At 38.9% G+C, this 25,565-nt stretch overlaps 1 protein-coding gene and 2 non-coding genes across 3 annotated transcripts in view; 1 reads left to right on the forward strand and 2 right to left on the reverse strand.

Annotated features, from left to right (window-relative positions):
* The first annotated feature begins 156 nt into the window (after positions 1-156).
* LOC129080055 (small nucleolar RNA SNORA31) lies at positions 157-287 on the forward strand. The gene has a single exon (XR_008530141.1). It is a non-coding gene; the product is annotated as a small nucleolar RNA SNORA31 (small nucleolar RNA).
* A 117-nt stretch (positions 288-404) lies between these two features.
* Positions 405-508, reverse strand: LOC129080046 (U6 spliceosomal RNA). Its single transcript, XR_008530134.1, has one exon. It is a non-coding gene; the product is annotated as a U6 spliceosomal RNA (small nuclear RNA).
* An 18,070-nt stretch (positions 509-18,578) lies between these two features.
* PLSCR4 (phospholipid scramblase 4) overlaps positions 18,579-25,565 on the reverse strand; it is an 84,393-nt gene continuing 77,406 nt past the window's right edge. Inside the window, exon 10 of the transcript XR_008530114.1 lies at positions 18,579-18,605. The gene's annotated coding sequence lies outside the window, so the exon portion shown is untranslated. The remainder of the gene's footprint in view (positions 18,606-25,565) is intronic.

Below are 25,565 nucleotides of genomic sequence, written 5' to 3' on the forward strand. Positions count from 1 at the left end.
GGGAAGCAAGGTGGGGACCGGATTATAGGATAGTTAAAATAATGTGTTCTCTTGAGGGTGGTTATGGTTTACCTCAAAGGTATGTTAATCTAGATGCACAGAAACAATGCACAGGGCTTGATTAAATCAAAGATAAACCTTTTACTAAAAAGTTATCTGCACCCATTGATGGACCGTGAGCAATCTGACATTATTCTTTTAGTTTCCATTAGGATGTGAATGAAAAAAAATCACTGCTCTTTCTGTCTGTTTTCATGGCAACCCAGATGGAATAGGGGACTACACCTGCAGAAAAAGGAGGGGAACAAAGGAGTTATATGCCTGGGGTGTGACTACCCACCATGGCCTGACTGCTTTCTCTGGAACCCCATTTTTCTTTTTTTTCTTTTATTCTTTCTTCTTTTAGAAATATGGAATACTTCACAAATTTTCATGTCATCTTTGTGCAGGGCCCATGCTGATCTCTGTATTATTTCAACTTTAGTGTATGTGCTGCCAAAGCGAGCACTGGAACATTCCCCTTTTTTTTGTTCACAATCCCTAGGTAGATCTGAATTGTGAAACCCTGTACCTAGCAAAATTATGTCAGTTGTACAACTAAATTCAGCCAGATTCAAAGTAAGAAGAGCAAGCCAAAAGAGTAAAGAGAGCCAGAGTGCTCACAGTATTCCAGAGATGATCCTAGCAGATGTTTTATGACTGGTTGCGCTGATTTGGATAGAGCTGTCTAGGCCATGAGTCACTGTAAGAGGTTAGCAGAAGTTTGTGGCTTCAGCATCCAGCCTTCCAAACATATTTTACAGAAGTTTCAAGCTATGACATATTTTACCAAAGTTCCAAGCTATGACATATTTGTTGGCAAATGTGACACCAGTATGCCATTGTGATTAACCAAAATATAGTACTGTCAATGTAAGAAATATCCAAACCTGTAAGAATTTTTATGAGTTTTCTTGACCAAACTGACAAAAATTACTGGGAAACAAAATTCAATGGATTAAAGAAATGCTCCAGAAAATGAAAGTTCTGCCCCTTATTTTATACATTACAATCAAAAGAGTAGGTGATATATTAGGAAGGTGGGAGAAGGCAAAGCAGGGAAACCTCTGGGATTGGATAAAAAGGTAAAATTATAGACATGTACTTCTTTTACATAGTTGGGTACAGGATAGTTAAAAGTCAACAATAAACACAATAACAATGACAGGATTTGTAGTCCCTGCTCTGGTGCTGGTGGTTGTGCAAAGAGTTTGAAAAAGGGAAATTACCTTTACATTCCAGAGGTATGTTGTCATAGATGCAAAAAGACAACAGACAGGCTCAGCCAAAGTAAAGGCTGATTTTTGTCAGGGAAGATTCCTGCCTAGGAGATGACTACACCGCACACCCCCACCCCCCGCCCCCGCCTCCATAAACTGCTTTTAGTTAAAAAGCTTTAATCTCACACAATCCTATGTGGTTGTAACCTTGCAGACTGGGGCTCAGCTACTTGGCATCTTGAATCTACATGACTCAAACAATTTGTGTTGAAGGGAACAAGTTTTTACCAACAGGATCCCAAACTTAGGGGCCTGAGAGCACTCTTGCTGAGAGCCCTCCTTTCCCACAAGACCCAGCACTTTTTCACCATTGTAACTATAAAAATAAAGTAGTGATATTTTCTATGTTTTAAAGTTAGAACAATTTATTAACAATAGCAAATGTGAGCATTTAATTTATAAACTAAAAAAATATATATATTTTATCTTCCCAAAAGACTACAAGCCAAAATCCTACCCAGAAGTTCCCCATATCCTTATCCGTCCATCAGCCAGTCACACAAACAGATCTCCATCCTCTCTGGAATGTGTACTTCTAAGTTTCAGAGTCCTCTCAGAGCAGCTCCCTTCTGGGGTGCACTGTTCTCAGTCTCCATGTAGTGGTTCAGGAAACCTTGTGCCATGTTACACTGTTTCAGAGGCAGGAGGGTGACTGCTGTGTACATCCTTCAGGAAAGCAGAAGTCTGCAGCTCTGCCTTCCCTGTCACAGCTCAGCTCCAAGAATCTCTCAGGACTCTGGGTGGCCAGGCAGGTTCCCGCAGCTCCATTAGCTCTGTCACCACCTTCTTCAGGCAGACCTCAGGCAGACCTCAGGAAGACAGACCGTCAGACTGCAGCCGGAAAAGCTGGCGTTCGTACTGCCTGTCACCCACCAGACCCAAGAAGCAGAGACAGGGGTTGAATCTTTATGGGTGCTTTATTCAAATGGCTGGCGACCTGAAAATTCGGTGGGTTTGTACCCTAACAGACTGTCTTAAATTCCATTTTAAACCGACCTTTTTTATAAGGAGAAGAAAAGTATAGGTAAGGGGATTGGAATTCAGGGGAAAAGTTAATCAGATAAAAAGCTGCAGCATTCTTTCATCTGTGCCCTGGGCGGTGGTCTTTATCTGTGTCCTGGACTGTGGGCACCTCATCCTGGGGTACAATGGCGCAGATACCACCCTCTTTGCTCGCAGTCCTCCTGGTGCACAAAGGTGGAACTGTTTATGGTGTCCTGGGGTCAAGGTGGGTCATACCTTCAGTTCCTGAAATGATGGCTTTTTACATACAATGATTACTAAGCTTATTATTATTACCTGAAACTAAAAGTTTTCCAACATATGAGTCCCCCATCAAGACCTCCCACTCCAATTTTAAATGCTCACCTCAGAACTTCCTGCATGATCTAATAGCCAGCACTTCCTGTGGTTGTTAGAGTTCACCACTTTTGTCAGCTCCTCAGTGTCTTTGACCTTCTTTTGGCTGCCATCTTCAGTCAGGGCAAGAGTTCCCCAAAATGTATGGGCATCTGGGGAGGGCGCCTTCCCTCACACAACTAATGTAGGTGCTGTATGAGCTTCCATCCCCATCCCCTTCCTCCCTCATTTTGTCACAGATCACTGCATGTTTTCGCAGTCACTTTCACAATTCTGCAGCTTCTGAGATCTTCCTTTCAGGTAGGCATGAGCTGTTAATCTGCCTTTGTTATATAATGTACCTTAAAGCTATACTCTTCACTCTGTGGGCCTCTCCACCCCACCTGCCTCCTGCCTCCCTGCATGATTTGGGGGGATGGTGGGCCCCCCACTGCCCTGAGGGTACCCATGTTCTGTACCCCTTGACATGGTTACTTTAGTTCTCTGAGTTTGTAAGACTGCCATGCAGGGCTCTCTTGAGCTTGTTATGCCTAGTATGTGGTCCCCTTTTGTCCGTGATATCAAAAAATTATTTTCAACAAAAATTCTAATGATTTTTTAAAATTTATTTATGTACTTTTTAGAGAGAGGAAAAGAGAGGGGGAGACACGTCAATGTGAGAGAGAAACATCAACTGGTTGCCCCCTCATACATGGCCCAACCAGACCAAATCTGCGATGTAGACATGTAGCCTGACCCAGAATCAAACCACCAATCCTTTGCTCTGTGGGGAAGAGGACCAACCAACGGAGCAAAACCAGTCAGAGCAGATTCTAATGAGTTCTTATGCCTCTCTGCCCTTATGTTTCCTCATTCTCCTGCTTTTTAGGACTATTCAACTCCTTTATCTGGAATCATCTGTGCCAAGAGGCAGATTCACCCTTAACCTAAGAATGTTGAAGTATCATTTCCTGTCATTTGCAACAGACTCCATGAATGTTTGGAGTGGTTGGGAGTTGTACAATATCTGAGGTTGGAAATGAAGCCAGGTAGTAATCAAGAAAAATTACTGAAGATAACAAAAGAACAAAGGAAGGAAGGAAGGAAGAAAGGAAACAAGGGAGGGAGGAAAAAAAGAACAATTCCTGAGAAAGCGCTTCTTAGAAACTACCTAGGGGATCTTAGGAAAAAGAGGCCTGAGCTCCAAGGACACAGTAAAGTGTTAGATTTTATTTTCTTATCCTATATAAGTATGCATTTCTTTCTCTTATACTGGTGACTCTAGTCCTTTTTTCTTAAGAAACCCTTAGTATAATATAAACTTTAGGCCCCATTAAACCTTAGTTTGCTTCTTGTCTTATACCTAAAATCTTACCCTAGTCCTTTCCGTAAGTATTAAGAATATAAGGAGTCTATAATCAACAATTCCTGGGCTCAACATGGAGTTGGATTTCCCTGAGTCAACTCTGAACATAGAATTCAAAAATAGTATTCTTACCTTATCACTCTGTGGTGGAGTGCTTTCTTACACGACTTATCTTGGATCCCTGTCTGATATTCTTGCTCATGTCAGGCCAAGATCTTTCTTTGTCTTCTCATAATCTCCAAATATCCTTGATTGGTGTGGCTCAGTTGGATGGGTATTGTCCTGCAAAGAGAAAAGTCACTGGTTCAATTCCTGGTCAGAGCACATGCCTGGGATGCAGGTCCAGTCCTTGGTTGGGGGATGTACAAGAGGCAACCAATCAATGTTTCTCTCTCCTAGCAATGTTTTTCTTCCTCTCTCCCTCCCTTCCCCCTCTCTAAAAATAAAAATTAAAAGATCTGTAAAGGACTAAATCTCTAGAGGATAGATGGCTTTAGCTTCTCCAACATTGAACTTTCTCAAAGCCACATGTTGGCACTATCTTTCTACCTGTTATTGAATCCATCCTTACATGCCCTCCGCCCACCTCATGACTGGCTGATATACTGGTTCTGGTCATCCCTGTTCTGGTAAAGCTGGCTATGACAGAACTGAACTTAACATACAATGATCACAAGTGTTACGTTTAACCAGAATAAGAGTTAAACAGTTGTATTATAATGTCACTTGGTGGGATGTCCAAGAACGCTGACTGGAAATAAAGCATAGCTTAACTAAGAACATAAGCAGATCCATTATGCAATAAAACATACATAAATAACACTAATATTCAATGTTATAAAAATAACAGGGAAAAGGCTCAAATCCAAGATGACGGCAGAATAGGTGGATGACATATTCACCTCCTCCAAGGACCAACTGGAATTATGGAACAATCAACATAGATAACCAACAGAAGACTAGCGGAAGAGAAGTCTTATAACCAAGGATTTACAAAAGAAGCCACTTCGAGACTGGTAGGATGGCTAGACATGGGAAAAGAGTACTTTCTAATCCCATGGGTGGCAGCTGAGATTCCAGACAGATATCCCAGCTGCGAGAGGATCCCCTAAGAAGTGTGGGGTCTCAACCCCAAGCTGGGCTCTCCAGCCCAGAACACTAAGAAGAGGTGCCACTTAACATCTGACTGTGAAAAACAGCAGGGATTCTATACAACAAGGAGCGAGGCAAGTCTGCTAGAGACACAGGCACTTTTGTAAAGAGCGAATGTACTAACACTTGTTTGCAACCACTTATCCTGGGCTCAAGTGGAGGGAGGGTGGAATGCAATAGAGTTCAGAGGACAGAATGGACTAGAGTCCCGTGAGGAGACTCTACGGTTTGTAACTCTAGGGAGACAACTGAAGGGTCAGCCACCAGGATCCTTGAGCTGAGTTCCTCTCTCACGCGGCAGAGAGTAGGGCCCACCCAGTCTCTCCCGTGCCCTCCTCTCCCTGTAGCATCAGCCTGGGAGAGGAATAGGCCCACTCTCTGGACACCCTCTCACAACTACTCTGAAAAACTTACAACCTGTTGAGGAGTCAGCTACCTTGGCAAAGGGTCTGGGCAGACTCAGGGGACGTCTGTGACTGAGTTGTGTGGCTTTGGGGTGGAGACCATTCCCTCCACTTTCCTGTGAACCTGGGTGGTGCTTCTCCCTTATGGGAGATCAACAAGAGCCACCCTCTGGGCTCCCGATGCCCCATTCACCCCACTTGTAGTGACTCCACCCTGCCAAGGTCGAGGCATAACCCAGGAAAGACTGAGTTGTGTGTGGCTCTGGGGTGGAGGCCACATCCCCACCTTCTTCCGAACTTGACAGGCACCTATTCCTCACCGAAGATCCACTAGCCACAACCTCTCAACTCCGGCAGCTCTGCCCAGCTGAACTCCTTCTCCTCCCAGCAAAATCTGGGACAGATTAAGTTGGGTGACTCTAGGACCGGGGCCATTTTTCCTCACAAGCCTGACTGGAGAAGAGCCCTCCATTTACACAGCCAAAATTGGTCTGTTTGGGCCTGAAAAACTATGTGGCCTCACCCTGATGACTCCCTGAGCCCCTGCCCCGAAACCAAGGTGTGAGAGCACCCAATGAGTGGCAACTAGACTTGGAATATCCAGGAACATTTGTTGAATGGCCTCAGACCTGGCACTGGCACTGAGTTTGAACCCATATGAGTCTGGTGAACACCATTTGCCCTTACCTAGTAATTCATTGTGACACTACTTCATGCAACTTGAATACCACCAGAGAGGCTCTTTCAGTGACCGAGCCTAACAGGCAGCCAGCAGGTGGAGGAAGGAAGAGGCGTATCTTGGAGTGCCTTGGGACTTTTGCAAACCTGTCCCAGGGCCTTGTGCTGGTAAAAGCCTACCTTAGTGCACAACCTACTACTTCCCATGTGCACCCAGACCTAGCAGAGGTAGCTTCAAGCTGTGGATCACCTTTAACTCCAAACAGGTTGCCCAGGGCAAGTCAAGGGCAGTGTCTAAAATTGACCTTCACCAGAGTCTCTCACAAGAAGCCCAGAACCAACACACCTAGTGTCCATCTTCAGACAACATCAAAGCAGGATTCAGTAAGCTTCACAAGCATACCCAAAGGTCAGTCTCAGCAGGCACCTGAACGGCAGCTTCCCGCCATGTTCGGGAATGAGCCTTACAGTCAATCAGCTAAGGGTCAGTCCCACACAAAAACAAACCAGTAGAAATCAAGGACCAATTACAATAGGAAGGCTCAAAAATGTATATGGCACCATAAAAGTCCCTGAATAGCCACACACAACAATCTTGAGAAAGGGAACAAAGTTGGAGGAATCACGCTACCTGGTATCAAACAATACTACAAGGCCATAGAAATCTAAACCACATGGTACTGGCATAAAAACAGATATGTAGCTCAATGGAACAGAATAGCAAGCACAGAAATAAACCCATACCTTTATGGCCAATTCATATTTGACAAAGGAGGCAAAAACGTACAATGGACTAAAGATAGTCTATTCAACAAACGGTGTAGGGAAAATTGGAAAGATATGTGCAAAAAATGAAACTAAACCACATTATTACACCATACTTAAATGTTAGACTTGAAACCATACAAATCCTAAGAGAAAACATAAGCAGTAAAATCTCAGACATTTCTCGTAGCAATATTTTTTCTGATATATTTCCTCAGGCAAGGGAAAGAAAAGAAAAATAAACAAATGGGGCTATGCCAATCTAAAAATGCTTTGCACAGCAAAGGAAACCATCAAAAAAATAAAAAGAAATCTTATTGAATAGGAGAACATACTTGCAAATGATACATCTGATACAGGGTTAATATTTAACATATATATAGAACTTGTAGGACTCAACACCAAAAAACAAACAAACTTATTAAGAAGTGGGCAAAAGACCTATAGAGACACTTTTTCAAAGAGGACATACAGATGGCCAACAGACATAAGAAAAGCTGCTCAATGTCACTAATTATTAGAGAAATGCAAATTCAAACCACGATGAGGTATCACCTCACAACTGCCAGAATGGCTGTCATGAATAAATTGACAAAATAAAGTGTTGTGAGGATGTGGGGAAAAGAAAACCATTTTGCAGTTTTGGTGGGAATGCAGATTGGTGCAGCCACTGTGGAAAGTAGTATAAAGTTTCCTCAAAAAATTAAAAATGGAACTGCTTTATGGCACAGCAATTCCACCTCTGGGAATTTACATAAAGGAACCCAAAACAGTAATTCAAAGTAATATATGCAACCCTATGTTACAGCAGCATTATTTACAATAGACAAGATTTGGAAGCAGCCCAAGTAGCCAAAAGTAGAGGAGTGGATAAAAAAACTGGTACATTTATCCAGTGAAATACTACTCAGCTGTTAAAAAAAGAAGAGAATCTTTCCCTTTGTGACAGCCAGGCTGTACCTGGAGAGTATTATGCTAAGTGTTATAAGCCAGCCAGGGAAAGAGAAGTACCATGTGAGTTCAGTCATATGTGGAATCTAATGAGCAAAATAAACTAACCAAAAAAAAAAAAAAAAAATAGAAACAGACTCTTAGGCAAAGGAGGTTTGACAGCTCTCCAGTAGGAATGGGGTTGCAGGACTACATGAAAAAGGTAGAGGGAAGAAAGAGAAAGAAAGAAAGGAAGGAAGAAAGACAGAGAGAAAGAGAAAGAAAGAAAGAAAGAAAGAAAGAAAGAAAGAAAGAAAGAAAGAAAGAAAGAAAGAAAGAAAGAAAGAAAGAAAGAAAGAAAGAGGGAGGGAGGGAGGGAGGGAGGAAGAAAGGAAGGAAGGGAAAGAAAGAAAGAAAGAATCATAGACACAGACAACAGTACGTGTCCACAGGAGAAGGAGCGGGCGGGGGAGGTAGAAGAGGGCATGGGGGGATAAATGATGATGGAAGGAGACTTAAGTTGGGCTGGTGAACATAAAATACAATATACAGATGAAGTATTATAGAATGGTACACCTGAAACCTATAAAATTTTATTATATAAATGTAGCCCCAATAATTTCAAAAAGAAAAAAGAACAGGGAGAATAAAATAATAGAGAAATCTAAAGCTTTGGCCTGAGAGAAATGGATACCATTCAGAAACATGCCATAACAAGTACGAGTACTATTTTTAATTCATCATTTCCAAAATCTAGAGAGTAAGTTCTGTAACAGGCACTGAAGGAAATATTTTTCAATATAACTGAAAGGAAGGAGAATTTCCTTTAAAGGGTGTGCCAATAGAAGAAAGCATGTGCCACGCCACTCCTAGTCTGCCTGCTGCACCCAGAATTATAAGTGTTGTCTCCTTTAGAGTATTTTCCATTACAGGTTTCTAAAAGGGATGGTTTGCATCAGATATAATTTTGTGTACTATAGACACATCACAATGCATGGGGCCTCTTCATATTTTTTGAAACTAGCCATAATGATCATGCCGTCCATTTGCTGACTGCTTTCAAGGCTCTTTGTATCCAGCGAGAATGCTCAGTGAATTCCCTGTAGGCACTGGGTGTGGCAGAGTTCTCTGACGTCATAACACCACTCTGGTATTGAAGGTAGCCATTTGGTGACTGCCCTCTAATTTCTTTAACTTCAATTATAGTGTTTTTCTTAATTACTGCTCTAATGTTACTTTGTTAATGTGTGGTCTTCTTATTTTTTTCATTTAAAATGATTCCTAAAAATCAAAATTAGAGATAATTAACACCGATTTTAGCCCAAAGGAGAAACACTATTTATGTGCAATGGATTATTAGTATTAAAAAAAATGTTTTAGGTATAGACTAACAAAGGCAAATAATCACTTAAAGAACAAATTTTTAAGCAAGAATTGATTTTTCCCTTAAAATTTAAAAAATCTCTCAAAATATTATCAGATCAACTACTCTTGTCATTATAAGACCCCGTAGAGAATTTTATAAAAATTTATTTAAGCTAAAAGGAAGATATACCTTGAAGCACACTTCAACAGACTGAAATAAATGTTCTGGGGGAAAAACAGTTTTGCAGTTTCTTTTATGTATTTGAAATTAAGGAGGAAACATAAGACAGATTACATGGAAGTGAGAAAAAGCAAGAAGGGCCTGGGTTACAGGGTAATTAATAAGATTGTCTGCTCTCTTGAGAGTGGTTACAGTTATTTTTAAAGTTTCTTAATCTAGATACACAGAACAATGGAAAGGTCTTGCTTAAAGCAAAGATAAACCTTTTACTAAAGAAGTTACATGCCTGGGAAGTGACTACACACCTTGACCTGTGCAGTTAAACATTTATGATAAGATTACCCTGTGAGGTTACTTTCCATAGAACTCCCTCTTTCCTTTACACTCTAATGTGTCCCTTTGGATTCTTCCATTTTTTTAATAATTATGATTTAATGCCTAAATTGAAACAAACATTACTAGTATCTGCATAGTGAAATTGCCCCAAAACAGTCACAAAAGTAGAAAATCCTTTTTTCCCTATATACTATCTATGATTTCCTTAAAGTACGTGCACAATTGTTCATTCACTCAGGCAACAAATAATTAATGTGAAGGTACCATGCTCCAGATACTATTTTGTCTTCAAGATTCCAAGATAAATTAGACACTTCTCTCACTTTGGGTAACGCCATACATGTTTAAATCATTGTTCTAAAGAGTAAACTAAATCTTACATTTTCCTTTAGACTACAATGTATCGAAATAAAATTTTGTTAAAGAAAAATGAATGTTCTAAATGTTGGATACTACATTATTTTAGACATATTTTTAACATCCCAGGTAAAATAATTTAAATTATCCTTTCAAGATAATGTGTTTTGTTTCTTTTTTTTGGTCATTTGTTGTTTTATAAGGATAAGTTAGCTTGATTTTGTTGCATACTTAAGTAATAGGAGTATTAAATTTTATGTGCTTTCTTGTCTATTTTTTTGTCCATGTTTACTCTTAGCATCAGTCTTTTTGGAAGGTGCAGTGCAAACCAAGGAAATAATTTTGATATTTCAGTTACCTAAAGAAAAATAAAAATGAACAAATATGCCTCTATTTTTAAAAATAAAACTATGAAACATAAGTTATTAGGGTTTTAATGGGGTCTTTAGTCTTGACTTATAGGGCACATCACCTAATTTTCATATGCCCTGAATTTTCTCTCTGTCACAAAATTGATTTCCATTTTTAAAGTATTTTCTGAAGATAAGTGAACAATGACAATGTTGCAGATGGAGACGGGGTCCAGGCTCCTGGTGGTCACAAACAAAGAATTGGACTGACCACACAGATATTGTAAAGCAAAGCACGCAGGAAATTTATTAAGGAAACTACACTTCCCGAGAAGTGGGAGCAGGCCATCTTTGGCCAGGGAATAGCTCCCTTCTATTGAAGGGTTACAGGTTGTAAAGGGTTTTTATTTAAGCTTCTATGCATGGAATTTCCCACCCTCCTTCTTGACTGCCCACTTTATGAGGAAACCACAGTGCTAGTTATTATCAAGTCTCACGAGGCAATTTTCGGAAATCAGTAGGCTGACTGATGACAGCTGCAGTGTCTCAGGGTTTCCTATTCTATCTCCTGCTTCAGCAATATGGCACTGTGGTTATCTCAAACCTTTGACAGACTAACCTGGGATCCAATCCCATTTCTACCACTTAATACCTGTGACATCTTGGCCTGGTTTTGTTATTGGAAACTTGGTTCTTTTCACCAGTGCAGAAAGTAATTACAGATCAGAGAGATGAAAGTGATTGAGAAAGGGTTTTATTAATACATTCTCAAGAGAAAGAACAGGTCCGCCAAGGGTGGTATGAAAAGGCTTAGCACAGAAGAAGCAAAAGGAGAGCCTAGGACATGCTACCTTAGCTCACTGGCAAATCAGAGAAAAGGGGCCTTAGGGACGAGTTCAGGGGATAAGCCTGGAACAAGCTGCCAGCTGCCCATTGCCTTACAGTTTAGAGACACATGCCTGTGAAGAAAAAAGTTGGGTGGGGGAGAAGAAAGGAAAGGGAATGGCTGGGCTGCTCCCCAGGGAAGAGCACAGGAGAGTTGGGTCCTTTGTCTTGAGGCTTTCATTTTTTTCTTGCAGGCAGGAATCTTAGGGGAGGTCTGGGGAGGAAGGGAGGGTTTCAGTAGCATATTCATCAGATCTCCAGGTGTGCCCTTTGTGGGTCATGGTCTCCTCTGATTGGATAGTGGCAGGGTAGGAGGTAATTAATCACTGCAGTTGGTTCTGGCATCATCCACCTGATTTTGCTGCTTTTGGGGGCCTGGAGCTGAAACACAATTGAGACTTACATGTTATTTCTAGGGAGGTAACTTCTGTATCTGGCTATAAATTGCTTGGCCATTGCATTTGGCTATCTCAGGTTCCCTATTCCACTTGCCAAGGAATTTTCCAAGCTTCTCACTATCCTGTCTCAGTTTCTTAATCTCTTGAGCTGGCTGAGATTCTAAGAAATTTACTATTGCACATCTGAAGATGTCCAGAGGCAGGAAGGTCCCAGACTTGGCATGTTAGGTGTCTGGCTCTATTTCTTTCTGATGCTCTTGGCTTCCCCTGCTCTTCACAGTTCTTGGATTGGTAGTGACAACTGTGCAGTAGTGCTGGGCATTATATTAACAGGAAGATATCTAGAAAAAATAAAGAAATAAAAAGAAACTGCCTCTTTTTTATGTCTTTGCCTAGAAGCTGCTTGAAAAACATGTCAAAAAACTTTCTGTCATGTCACTGGCCAGAACTGGTCACATGGCCATTCCTAAACCAATAATGGTGCCACTCATATTTAGTTGATCAGACTCTCCTTGGTGTCAGGCACAGAGTTGGGTTTCTCTGAGTCACATGGTAGGGAGTCTGTTTTAGAAATATAAACAAAATTAAGATCCCATTAAGAAGAATGAGTAAATGGCTGACAGCCAACATAGGTAATTTACTATGGTTTCATTGCCTTTCTTGAATGCTTCCTGCTTTAACTGCAATTAATAATTACACTTAAAAAAATTAACTGTCATGTTTTCAATGTGGTATCTTGTATCATATTTATCTGATATGGGTCCCTGAGTCCATGCCCTTCTGTTTCATGGTTTGAAGGGAATGAATCTCCATGTTGCTGTCAGGGGAGGAAAGAGGTAAATCAAGAGAGGGATAGTTTTCTGACCATGTCTGGTTGCACAGGGGATCTGAGGCATACATAATTCCTATACAGACCTTAACTAAATCCTTTTGTTGTAGCCCTACCTCTTACTTTCATTCCAAAGTACTTAATAGCTCCAAATGATGAGCCTTTTTCTAACAAGAATTGTTTTATTTCTCATTGGAATCCCTATCTGCAGGCACTCAGGGTTCAACTTCCTCTTACCTGCTCTATCTCCCCATAATTTATTGATATTATCCATTTCCATCTTATTTATTTTACCTTTTAGTATTACCTATTTGGAGTGTATCCCTTCAGTCACATTTTTGCAGGATTTCTGAAGAAAAACTCTATGTGTTGAATCTGCTATGTTTAACTAGGTGTCTGTTTCTTAACTACATAAGCTTCTATTTCCCCATCAATAAAACAAGAATGTTAATAGTACCTATCTCATGGTATGATTGACGAGTTAAGAGAGTAAAGCATTAAAATTACTAGCATACTGCCTAACATCCAATAAGCATCAACTTAATATTAATTATTAGTATTATTATTGTTATTAAGGCTATACAACAAATATATATGCAATATTTATATCCACAAGTAATGCATATGAAAATATATTTGATTCTCTCTGTTTTATATTAAAAATTCCCTATGAATAAAAATGTTGCCTGCCCTACTTATTATTGATTACTATATATTTTTACTTAAATAGAAATGAAATTTTTAATACTTGCATTACAAGATCTTAATAAGTAAAGAGAGCATCTTTGCTATTAAAATTATATATTTCATAGATAGAGACATGTTGGCCTATTAGGCTCAAGTCATAATGGAAGTTTAGAGACCCCTTTGCCATTGTTAAACATTGATGACCTCCCTCTCCACATCCTGCCCACAAAGAATTAGCTCTTGGTTTTAAATAACTATATTTTTGTAATTATTTCCTAAAGGGAAACTACTGGTTTTAATAAAGTAACTTGGAGTAGGAGGTAAATATTAGGTCTTGAAAACAGATTTATAAATATTTTTAATATTTCTAATTCTGAAGCTAATTTATCAAAAATTGAGTGACTCCCCTAGTTTTATCTAATAGAAACCATCATCACTAAAGGATGTATAGTGTCCAAGTGATCAACATACTATTAAAGGCATATTCTCTAAGAATTATATCACCAAGATGAATTCAGCCACTAAAAATGAATACAGTAGTGCTTGGACATTCCATTAAAAAGGGATGCAGTTAATCATTTTATCATTAAAGGACTTCTCTGATCCCTGCAGCTGTGAATACTCCCTTCCTCTTTCCCTGCCTGGAATTTCATCTGCATCCCTTTATCACACTTGCTGTCTCAGTGTTCTTCTTCTTTTATTTATTTTTTCCAAATTATAAGAGGAAATTTATTTAGAAAGTTACAAGGATAGTAGAAGTAAGCCAGCTGGGCTGTGTGTAGACTCAGGAAACAAGTTACAAAAGCAAAGAAGGGCCCTTCGAGCTTAGAGGGAAAGGCAGAGGTTCTGGGCCTGGGGGCAAGTAGCCGGGGAGGGGAAAGGTTCAGGCAAGTGATCTGAGATGGGAAGGCCTCAGAGTGTTCTTATACTTCTTCACACAGGGTTGTATTTTCCTTTGAGGCAACGGCTGTGCCTGATTCATGTTTGTATTCCCCAAAGCCCTGGCATGATGCCTTCAAAATTTCAGGCATGCAATAAATATCTGATGAATGAATTCATTTACTTTTTTCCCCCTTTCTCTCACATATAAAGGCCAAATTCTTTGGTGTCCTTTTTCTAACCAGCGTTTCAATAATTGGTATACACTTACTTTACTTACTATGCTGGGATTAATAAAACAGTATATTGACTCATTATTTTAAACCATCCTCCTCACACTCTTTATCTAAAAGCTATTATAATTGTACTTTCTTGCTTTTAGTTGCTTTTCTCTTTTGTATCACTATATTTGAATTTCCACTTCTTTTTGTTCAGATGCTACAGTGCTGGTGTTAAGCCTGTCATCATGTCGTATCAGTTGGGAAGAGTGAGTTTTGGACATTTTACCTTTTCAGTCCAGTGTGGGATGTTTAGTTGAGCTATTATTTATTTATTGTCAAATTCTAAACTTTTGTTATATGTGCAAAATCATGTTAGTATGCAGTCTTACACTGTGACTTGTGAATCTTATCAGAAAACTGGCATTAAAAATTATTTAAAAACAAGAGTGATGTATTATCAGGTACAAAATAAAAATATATAATAAGAACCAAAATGTTTTTTGTAGGTGTGCTTCTGCCACTTATTAGTAGAAGTCAACAGGCAACATGCAAGAGGCAACGTACAGGCAACTTTACGGAAGATTTTGTAACTGGTTCACAAAATCTTTTCTGATTTTAATACAATATGTACCAGTACTTTGTAAAGTCAGCCAGTTTTGGGTGTCATGATGCCACCCAATAATAACATGATGCCATGATGAATTTTTATAACATTCAGTTTCAATGTGTTGTTGCCTTTCATGGCCCCCACCCCCACCCCCCCGGGGACCTGGCCTGCAACCCAGGCATATGCCATGACTGGGAACTGAACTGGCAACCCTTTGATTCACAGGACAGCATTCAATCCACTGAGCCACACCAACCAGGGCTTCTTAGCTTGTTTTTGTTTTTAGGTTCAGTTGTTGATAGCTGTGAGTTTGTTGTGATTTTGCTGTTCATAGTTTTGATCTTCATCTTTTTCTTAGATAAGTACCTTTAACATTTCATATAATAAGGACTTGGTGATGATGAACTCGTTTGATTTTACCTTATCTGGGAAGCACTTTATCTGCCCTTCCATTCTAAATGATAACTTTGCTGGATAGAGTCATCTTGGATTTATGTCCTTGTCTTTCATGACTTTGAATACTCCTTTCCAGCCCCTTCTTGCCTGCAAGGGTTTTTTGTTTGTTTGTTTGTTTGTTTGTTTTTTGAGAAATCAGTTGATAGTCTTATGGGCACTCCTTTGTAAGTAACTGTCTATTTTTCTCTTGCTGCTTTTAATTTTCTCTCCTATCTTTAATCTTGGGTGATGTAATTATGATGCGCCTTGGCGTGTGCCTTCTTGAGTTCAACTTCTTTGGGACTCTCTGAGTTTCCTGGACTTCCTGGAAATCTATTTCCTTTGTCAGATTAGGGAACTTCTCCTTCATTATTTTTTTCAAATAAGTTTTTAATTTTTTGCTCTTCCTCTTTTCCTTCTGGAATCTCTATGATTCGGATATTGGAATGTTTAAAGTTGTCCTGGAGGTTCCTAAGCCTCTCCTCTTTTTTTTGAAATCTTGTTTCTTCATTCTGTTCTGGTTGAATGTTTATTTCTTCCCTCTGCTCCAAATCATGGATTTGAGTCCCAGTTTTGAAGGAAAAAGATTAAAATTAACAATATTTCTTGTATTTTTAAAATTATTTTTCCCTAGGTGGATGTCTCTAAAGCCTGTGATAGAAATATAATTAGTGTGTGCTCTTTTGTGTCTGGCTTCTTTCACTCAGCATAATGTTTTTGAGATTCATCCATGTGGCTGCTTTTGTCCATGGCTCTTTCTTTTGTGTTGCTGAGTAATAGTGTATTGGCCTCAGAAATCAGAACAGTAGTTATTGTTGGGATAAGGCGGTATTGACTGGAAAGTGACAGGAGAGAATTTTCTGTGGCAATGGAAATGTTCTGTATCTTACCTGGTGTGATCTTTACATAGGTTTATATACAACGAGGGAGCCCCCCGCCCCAAAATCTGGTACTTATTTATAAAAAAAATTGTGTATTTATTCTTACATGTTTAAACTTCCAAGTACTCTCCATTTGATACAATACACCTATCAAGATGTTTTCTCCACTGCTCAAAATAATTTTTGAATTCATTGATTTTGATGCCTTTTAGTACTTCTGCTATGTTTTGTTTCACCTCTTCAACATAAGCACAATGTTTACTTTTGAGGTCTTTTTTCATCCAGGGAAACCAAATAATAAGTCACTCAGGGGAGATCAGATAAATAGGGAGGGTGAAGCATGGGGGTCATGTCATTTTTGTTCAGAAACTGCTGAACACAGAGCAATGTGGGCAGGTGCACTCATAAATCACCCATTATGATATGGGTGATCACGTTGAAAGAGTCTTCAAAAAAAAAAATTTACTGAAGCTGAATGCAGGCTCTCATAACAAAGCCAGCTGGTACACTGATGCAGATGGGTTCCTAGAACACTCACCCAGTAGGGAAGCCTATACTACAATGGGCCCACCTTCCAGAAAGTAATTCCATGTTTTGGACGGTGCTCCCTCCTTGTCTTTGGTAACATGTAAGATTAGTGCATTTGACTGTATCTATATAATTATACCTCAATAAAATTTACACTTGATCTAAAGGAACACAGTGATCTGGAGAGAAGTTTTTATAGATAGCATGTACTTGTTTTATCTGACAATAGAAACATATTTCTATTTGTTCCAACTAAACTGCCCGTGTTTCCCCTTGAAAAAATAGTTTGCTAAAGATTTTTTTTTTTACATCAGCCTCCTAGTTTATTTTGCTCCAGATAGATATTACAAATTTAAATTTAATGAATGAAAACAAAAATCAGAAGAAAATGTGGGGCTATTTATATAATATTGAGGTAAAGAAGGCCATTCCAAACATACAACCACAAAAGATAAAATTTATATGCATAACATATCATACCCACACTAAAATGGCATACTTCAACTGGTAAAAATATTTGCAGTAGATTTTTAAATGTCTGACAAATATTTCCCAAATGTTCTAACAAATTCACAGGAAAAGAGGGCACTTCCACTCAAAAGTAAGCAAAAGAAATGAAGAAAGAATTTATAGAAGAAATGTAAACAGCCAATGAACAAATTAACAAAGTTTAAACAGTGTTAAGGTAGTATATTTTTCTCTAGTTCAACAAACTGGAAGTAGTTGGAAGGCATTAATATCTTCCTGGCAACAGGATGACTGATTCCAGCTTTCTGAAGACCAAATTGACAATATACACAAAAAAATCTCAAAATGTGAGTACCTTTTGGCCCAGCAATCCTATATCTAGTCATTTATTCCAAGGAAATAATCAAGGATAGATGCAACAATGACTAAAGATATTTATTTGTAGCATTATTTATACCATATTTTATCTCACTGTCAGATGCCAATGATGGTAAAACTCACTATTACTACTAAAGGTGTTTTAAAGATATGCCTTAAAGGGTCTAAATGAAAACATTTTCTGTTAAAGCTATTTTGATGCTTTATTAAATAGCAAATGCATTAACTGATTTGTAATGATTTGGGCATTGTGCACATCCTGAATCCTGGGGATAGTGTGTTGAAGGAGACAGATGCAGTCCCAGTCCTTCAGGAACAGAAGGAGTTAAAGAGTGGTCACTGTCATGAGGGGGAGTACAAAGTGGCTGGAGGAGGCTTATGTACAGGGAAGATTCTGATGAAAAATTGTTTAAACAAATACCTGAAGAGTGAATAGGGTTTCACTAGATGAAGGAAGTAGGGAAAAAGGATCCTGGAGCTATGAAAGTCATGAGCAGGAGAGCAACACAAATTGATGACCAGTAGTGAGCAAGAGGCCTGTGAGAGGAGGTGGGGCTAGAGAGGGAGAATAGGGTTTGAGGGGCAGGTTGTCCTGGCAGAGGCGACTGCACAGAGCATTGAAGGCTGAAGGCAAGATTTGGCCTTTGGCCTTTGGTCACCATCAAGACAATCTAAGTTGATATTGTACCTTCTTCTTCTTCTTCTTCTTCTTCTTCTTCTTCTTCTCCTTCTCCTTCCTCTTCTTCCTCTTCCTCTTCCTCTCCTTCTCCTTCTCCTTCTTCTTCTTCTTCTTCTTCTTCTTCTTCTCCTCCTCCTCCTCCTCCTCCTCCTCCTCCTCCTTGTTCTTCTTTCTTCTTTTCTTCTTCTTCTTTTAAAATTCCAGAGAGAAGAGGTGTAGGGGAGAGAGAACAAACATGATCATTTGCCTCCCATAGAGGCCCTCACCAGTGACCAAATCAGCAACCTAGGCATGTGCCCTGATTGGAAATTGATCCTGTGACCTTTCGGTTTCCAGGGCGGCACTCCAACTAATTGAGTCACACCCTCCAGGGCAATATTGTATTTTCTTGTCAATTGTTGCTGAGACTTTCACAAGTCCATCTATGCAGCTTTTTGCTGCATCATTGGAAAAAAGTTTTAGTTTCATGACAGTGTGAAGACACTGTCACTGATCATGAGACATAGGTTTCACATTTTCCTAAATCTTCACAAGGATCTGCTAACACAGTTTGGCATGATGGATGGTGTCACTGTGCAGCTCAGCAATAAAACATCTAGACTCTTAGAGAGATGTAACTAACTGTAAAAGAAGGATGATCCCATAATGATGTGCAAGGTCACCTTTTGTCCTTAAGATCTTCTTCTTTAGTGAATTCTCACTAGAAAATTTCCCTCTTTTACCTTCCAGGGCTCTGACACAAGGCTTTCCACCTACCTTGCCGCCTAAACTCTCACTCCCAGCTGTCTTCCCTCATGAAAACATTTGTAGTCATTCTGAAGTATGGATTAAGTTGATATAGCATTTTAAATACTTTTATAGATTCACTTGAGAGATAGATAAGTTGTCCTGGGTTGTGACAAAAACAAGAGTTCACCCTTTATTTTTAAAGTTACATCATCAATGCAATTCATTTTTAGGAAACTTTGGATGCTAGTTCTAGGAAGAGGTTTTTTAAATCAAGTGTGAGTTTAAACTTACAAATAGTATAACTCTTGCTCTATCTTTTAAAGCCACAAACTCAATTTTAAATAGTCACTTTTATTTTAACCTATAGTGGACATGTAAGAAGAATATGGACAGTGACTTTTCTAAAACAGAAAAGAAACTAATTTTTAGTTCAGTTTAATAAGATGTCTAACTTCAAGATATTATTATTTTTATAAGAACCATGTTTTCATTATTTATTTTTCACATGAACTAAGGATAATATGAATGAACTATATTCAATAACAACAAAAATTTTAAGTTCTTCCATGGAAAGTTTTAGGAGTTTAAAAATTAATCTTTGATTGTTTGCCAGTATAAGGCTGCATGCTCCTGGGAACCTTTCCCTCTTATTTAATGGTTAGCAGAGATCTTTACTTCTTTGCTCAAGATCCAGTTCACACTCTTAGTCTCAAAGAATCCTTTGTTTTCTACTTAATATAAAAAAGTGGAAGCCATCAGTATAAAAGTTTAAACAAACTTCCCTTCTTATTTCCATGGCTCCAACTCTAGATGTGCGGTTGTTCACCGCCGTCACTCATCCCCCCGTCAGGCCCCCCACCTGTATTCTGGGTCAAGTCACTTCCACTCACTCAGGCTGGACCCGATGGTCTTCTCCCTTACACCTTAAACACCTCTCTCGCTTTGCACTTTCTTAAACGCACTCGTAGACACTACACATTCTATTATAATGGAATTAAAATACCCACTTCTTTGGACCTACAAATCCATCTACCCAATTTCTGGGCCAGAGATTCTTAAACTTGGGAACACTTTACAACCTTAAAAATTATTAAAGATCCTGCTATAGACCAAATGTTTGCCCCTCTCCCAAATTCATTCATCCATATGCCAGAGTCCTAATCCCCAAGATGATGATATTTGGAGATGAAGCTTCTGATAAGTAGTGATAGGTTCAGATGAGTTCAGGAGGGTGGAACCTTCACGATGAGTGAGCACTTTGTAAAGAAGACCTCTCTGATCTTCTGTCAAGTGAAAATACAACAAAAAGACAACCATCTGCAAAACAGGAAGAAGCCCTCACCAAACATTAAATCTGCTAACACGTTGATCTTGGACTTTCTAGCCTTCAAAACTGAGAGAAACAAATATTTACTGTTTAAACCACCTAGTCTAAGATATTGCATTATAGCGGCACGAGCTGCCTAAAACAAACCCAAAGATGTTTTGTTTATATCTGTCATAGTCATTGACATTTGTCATGTTTAAAATTTAAACAGGCTTAATATTTATTTATTAATTTGATTTATTATTATTGTTTTTAAATCATCCCCTGATAATGTGTTTTTATTGCTTTTAGAGAGAGAGAGAAAGGGAGAGAAACATCAATGTGAAACAGAAACATTGATCAATCGCTTCCCATATGCACCCCCACCAGGGATTGAAACTGCAACCTAGGTATGTGCCCTGACCAGGGATCAAACTGGCAACTTTTTGGTGTACAGGATGATGCTCTAACCATCTGAGCCATCCAGCCAAGCTTATTTATTTATTTTAAAGTGTCAGTGAAAAACGCAGTACATTTTAGCATAAATCTTATATTTTGTGAAAAATAACAGTATTTTCCATAACAAAAAATTTAATGAGTGGCAAATTTTTAAATATTTGGCTTAATAAAAAAACTGCTGGATTCTCATGTCTTCTTATGCATACTCTCTGTTGTAATGTTTTTGCATTTTGGTTAAAGTATATGAAGAATATCTAGTCTTAATCAGTTTTGTCATTAAAAAAACAAACAAACAGGATTATTGTAATGACCATTTCAGATAATTGTCGATATTCTTCTCTGGTGCCACACCAAAATCTGAAAAGTGCTGTTTCTGAAAGGTTAGTTGTAAAGTAAAATCTGAAACCATGTCAATGAACATCTGATACTCTGTCAAATTAAAATCCATTGGTGTAATTTGCACTTTGAATGTATCTTTTACCTATGTATTACCTATGTATCTATGTAGCATTGTGCTTTTTTAATGTACTGGCTTATTGAGTTATGCAGATCTTCCAAATATAAAGTGGAAAACTCTACCACACACTCATGAGATAATGAGTGAAAAAAGTCCAATTGTAAACTATCATCACTATGAAAAGTTTTGACTATTTCTAGGTAATAAGATTGAGTGATAAAGAGAGTAGGATCTGGTGTCAGTCTTCTGGGTATGACTATCAGCTCTACCACCTTGGGAAAAATCTGTGTGTCAATTTATTATGGCAACAATAAAAATACCTTCATCATTGGGACTGCCGTTATGTTAAAATGACACAATACATGTAGCATACTGGCACACAGTAAATAATGGAGAATAATAGTTATTTTTACATTTCCTTTACTTCCTAATTTTTTTGTGTGATTTTAATTTTTATTCATGCCCTTTACTTTTATCTTGTCTCCTCTTCTGTACTCTGACCTCTGGGATATATGGGGTTTTGGGTCAAGCCTGAAGAAAATTTTCAGAGATTATAATCTTTAGCTAAATCCAATATGGAGGATCAGAAGACAGGCTACTGCATGCTTTTTAAAAAGTAAGAATATTTCTAAAATTTGGAAAACAAACAAATGAGTCCTTAAATCCCAAGGATCCAAAAGTTTCACAGGTGAAGGGTACTTTTTATTAAGGATATTTTCTTCCTAAGGATAAGATATGATTCTTTAAAAGGAGTCTCTTCTGAGGGCCCCCTTGGGCATCTTTGTAACAGGAAGCAGAGTTTTCCCAAGTTGCTGGGACACTTGGGAAAGCATTTTGTCAACCTGAGGAGAATGATTGCGCTTGGCTCCCTGGCCATAGAAAAATAGCTGATTTCAGCTCTTTGTCAGAAGTCTGACTCAAGTTGTGTTTAAGTTTCCAGTTTTGTTGCTACTGCTGTGTAACAAATTACCCCCAAATTTGGCAGTGCAATTTAGAAAAACCATTTCATTAAGCTCACATATTGGGCCATCAGAACTTCAGACAGAGCACAACATGAACAGCCTGACTCAGCTTCTCCACATCTGGGGCCTCAGCTGGGAAGATGTGAAGGCTGGGGAAACCCTATAGAGTTGAAATTATCTGGAGGCTGATTTATTCATTGTTGAGTTAAGTACCTGCACATGGTCTTTCCATGAAGCTGAGGCTAACTCACAACATGACAGCCTCAAGCTCCCGTGGTGGCTTAGAGCTCCACATGTGAGTATTCCAGAAAACAAGCTAGAAATGGCATTGCCTTTCATAGCCCAAATCTATAAGCCACATAGCATCATTCCCACCATCATGAACTGGTTGAAACGGTATGTCAAAAGACTGCCTATATTCACGGGGAGAGGACAAAAACTTCACCACTTGATAAGAGTAGAGCCAATGAACTTTGAGGTCGTGTGTTAAAACCACCTGAGTTGCAGACAAGGAAGCTATTCTCAGGAGCTTAATGTAAAGAAGTGTCTAACCCTGTGAACTTGGACCCAGGAATGCCGAATAAACAGGAAGGACAATGAAGGCTTTAGAACACAATGAGTTGTAAGGAGATTTGGACAGTTAGGGACTTGGCCAGATTGAGTTTGGGAAGGCTCAAGGGTCCTTTAGTAGCAGAGCTGGGTACGAAGAGGATGAATGTGAAAGCTTGGCAAGAAAACTGGGAAAATAAAGTAAAAATAAAGAAAATAAAATCACTCATAATCCAACTACCCAGAAATAACAAGTTTATATTTTGATGTGTTTCTTTCAGTGTTGCGTCTGCACATATATGAGTGAGAATGTTTACCTGTGACTGTTTGCTTATGTGTGTGGGAGCACACATGTGAAGCAACATTGCAATCACAACATATAATCAGTCTTATGTCCTGTCTTTCATTCCAAGAATTAGTTTGCTTCTCATAGGCACCTTGCCCCTGAACAAATTTATATTTCAGCTTTATTCACTTCTATTAATTCAGCTAAGTTAGTCTTGATAGGGTTTACTTGTGCTTAAGTTTCTGTGCCCAGTGCCACAAGCCTGCCTCTGAGTTTTGTTGTTGTTGTTTAAGTATTTAGCAATTTGAAGACTTTCCAACCTAGAAATGAGCAAAGTCACTAATTACTCCTCCAGAAACATAAGGGCTAAGGTTCAAATAAAATGAAGTTTCTGTCCTATAAACCAGACACTGCTATCATCTATTAATGTGCCATTCTTAGCACAACAACAAAGACCATAAAAATGGCAACCAACAAATCCCATTCTTCCCTTCCAGCAATTATTGGCATGACCCCTGGTTGACCATTTGACCACCTGAGGTCTCCTTGGAACAAATGTCCAAAACAATCTGGAAAAATCTTATTTCCTCAATGGATAGCTTCATCTACCAAGTTTCTGAGACAGAAAAGAGTCCAACTGATATCTCCTAGGCTACCGTGCCTACTTTTGAGACATCTGTTGGATACCTAAGCTCACCACCAGATAGGGCCAAGGCAGAAAAGTTTTCTGCAAAACAAATTGGTGAAGAGAAATAACTACTAGATTTGTATCCCAGGAAAAAAGCCAGAGCCAGAAGTAAATGTATCTTGCCAAAATGTTTAGAAGAATCTAAGAACAGGGAGTCAAACTGAGTATATATAATGTGCTGTATTTTTATTTATTTTTAGAAACTGTGTATTTATTGATTTTAGATAGAGGAAGGTGGAGAGAGAGAAACATGGATTTGTTGTTCCACTTATTTATGCATTCTCTGATTGCTTCTTGTATGGGGGAATCAAACCCACAACCTTGGCATATTGGGGTGATGCTCTAACCAACTAAGCTGCCTAGCCAGGGCTAATGTATTTTTTATTTTTTAAATACTTTATTTATTTATTTTAAAGAGATGGGAAAGGAGAGAGAAAAAGAGGGAGAGAAACATCGATGTGCAAAAGATACATCCACTGGCTCCCTCTTGAACACCCCCAACCAGGGACCTGGCCCACAACACAGGCATGTGCGCTGATTGGTAAATGAACCAGAAACCTTTCGGTTCACAGGCCAGTGTTCAATCCACTGAGCCATTCCGGCCAGGGCTAATGTTGTAGTTCTAAACAGAAAAAAAAAAAAATGGTAAATGGATATTCTCAAACAAGTAGTATCTTTTTAAAGAAGACATCATGGCTAAGGACATAATTATTCCAAGGATTTAAATTTCAGTTTTTAATATTTTATTGATTTTATAAAGAGAGAGAAGGAGGTGAGGGGGGCAGGAGAAGAACATCAATTTGTTGTTCCATGTATTTATGCATTAATTGGTTGATTCTGGAATGTGCCCTGACCGGGGATCACACCTGCAACCTGGGCATATGGGGACTGCTCTAACCAGCAGAGCTACCTGGCCAGGGCTTAAATTCCACTTTTGAAATTATTGTTTTGGAGGCTGTCATATTATTTTGCTTATATTCAAAGGCACATATTCAGCATTTATTGAGTTTTTGCTTGTTGTTAGTCACTATTGTAGGCAGCAAGGATATAGTAGTAAACATGACACACAAAATCCCTGCCTCCTCAGAAATGACTATCAATAAACTAACAAGCAAACAAATATTACTTCTGATGGTACTAAGTGCTGACAAAAGAGAGTAATTTGTGGGACTGGAAGTATTTTAGGTAGAGGAAGTCAGGGCATGCCCTTCTGAGGCGGTGAACATGAGGAAAAGGAGTAAGCTACCCTAAGATCTAGGAAGAATGATCTAGGACCCTGAGAAGAAACAAAGTTTGCATTCTGACATATGAGGGAAAGGAGACCTACTAAAGCATTTTCAGAAGGGAGCAACTTAATTGGGTCCATCTCTGAGAGTGGATTTGAGATAAGTGGGTGAATGTGGTGAATGATTCAACTAAGTCATAGAGTTTATGGTACCAACAGCATTTTATAGTTTGGGGATTCCTTTTTAAAATGAGGTTTCCCATACTGTGTTAGCAGCAGCGACTTTAGGAGGTTCCCTACATTGGCCTCCCCCAAACTAAGTCTTTACCAAGAGTAAATATCTCATTAACAATGGATGCATACATGAGGGCAGTAAGTAAGTCTGCAAAGAATTTAGTATGTCTAGGAATTGAACATATAAATTACATAAACAATTACATTGCTTTTCTTTTTCTTTTTGGGAGGGTTAAATATGCTATTCGATTTTG

This window comes from Pteronotus mesoamericanus, unplaced genomic scaffold (assembly GCF_021234165.1).
Source record: "Pteronotus mesoamericanus isolate MK-2021 breed Mesoamerican mustached bat unplaced genomic scaffold, CSHL_Meso_final contig_82, whole genome shotgun sequence".
Taxonomy (NCBI): Eukaryota; Metazoa; Chordata; class Mammalia; order Chiroptera; family Mormoopidae; genus Pteronotus; species Pteronotus mesoamericanus.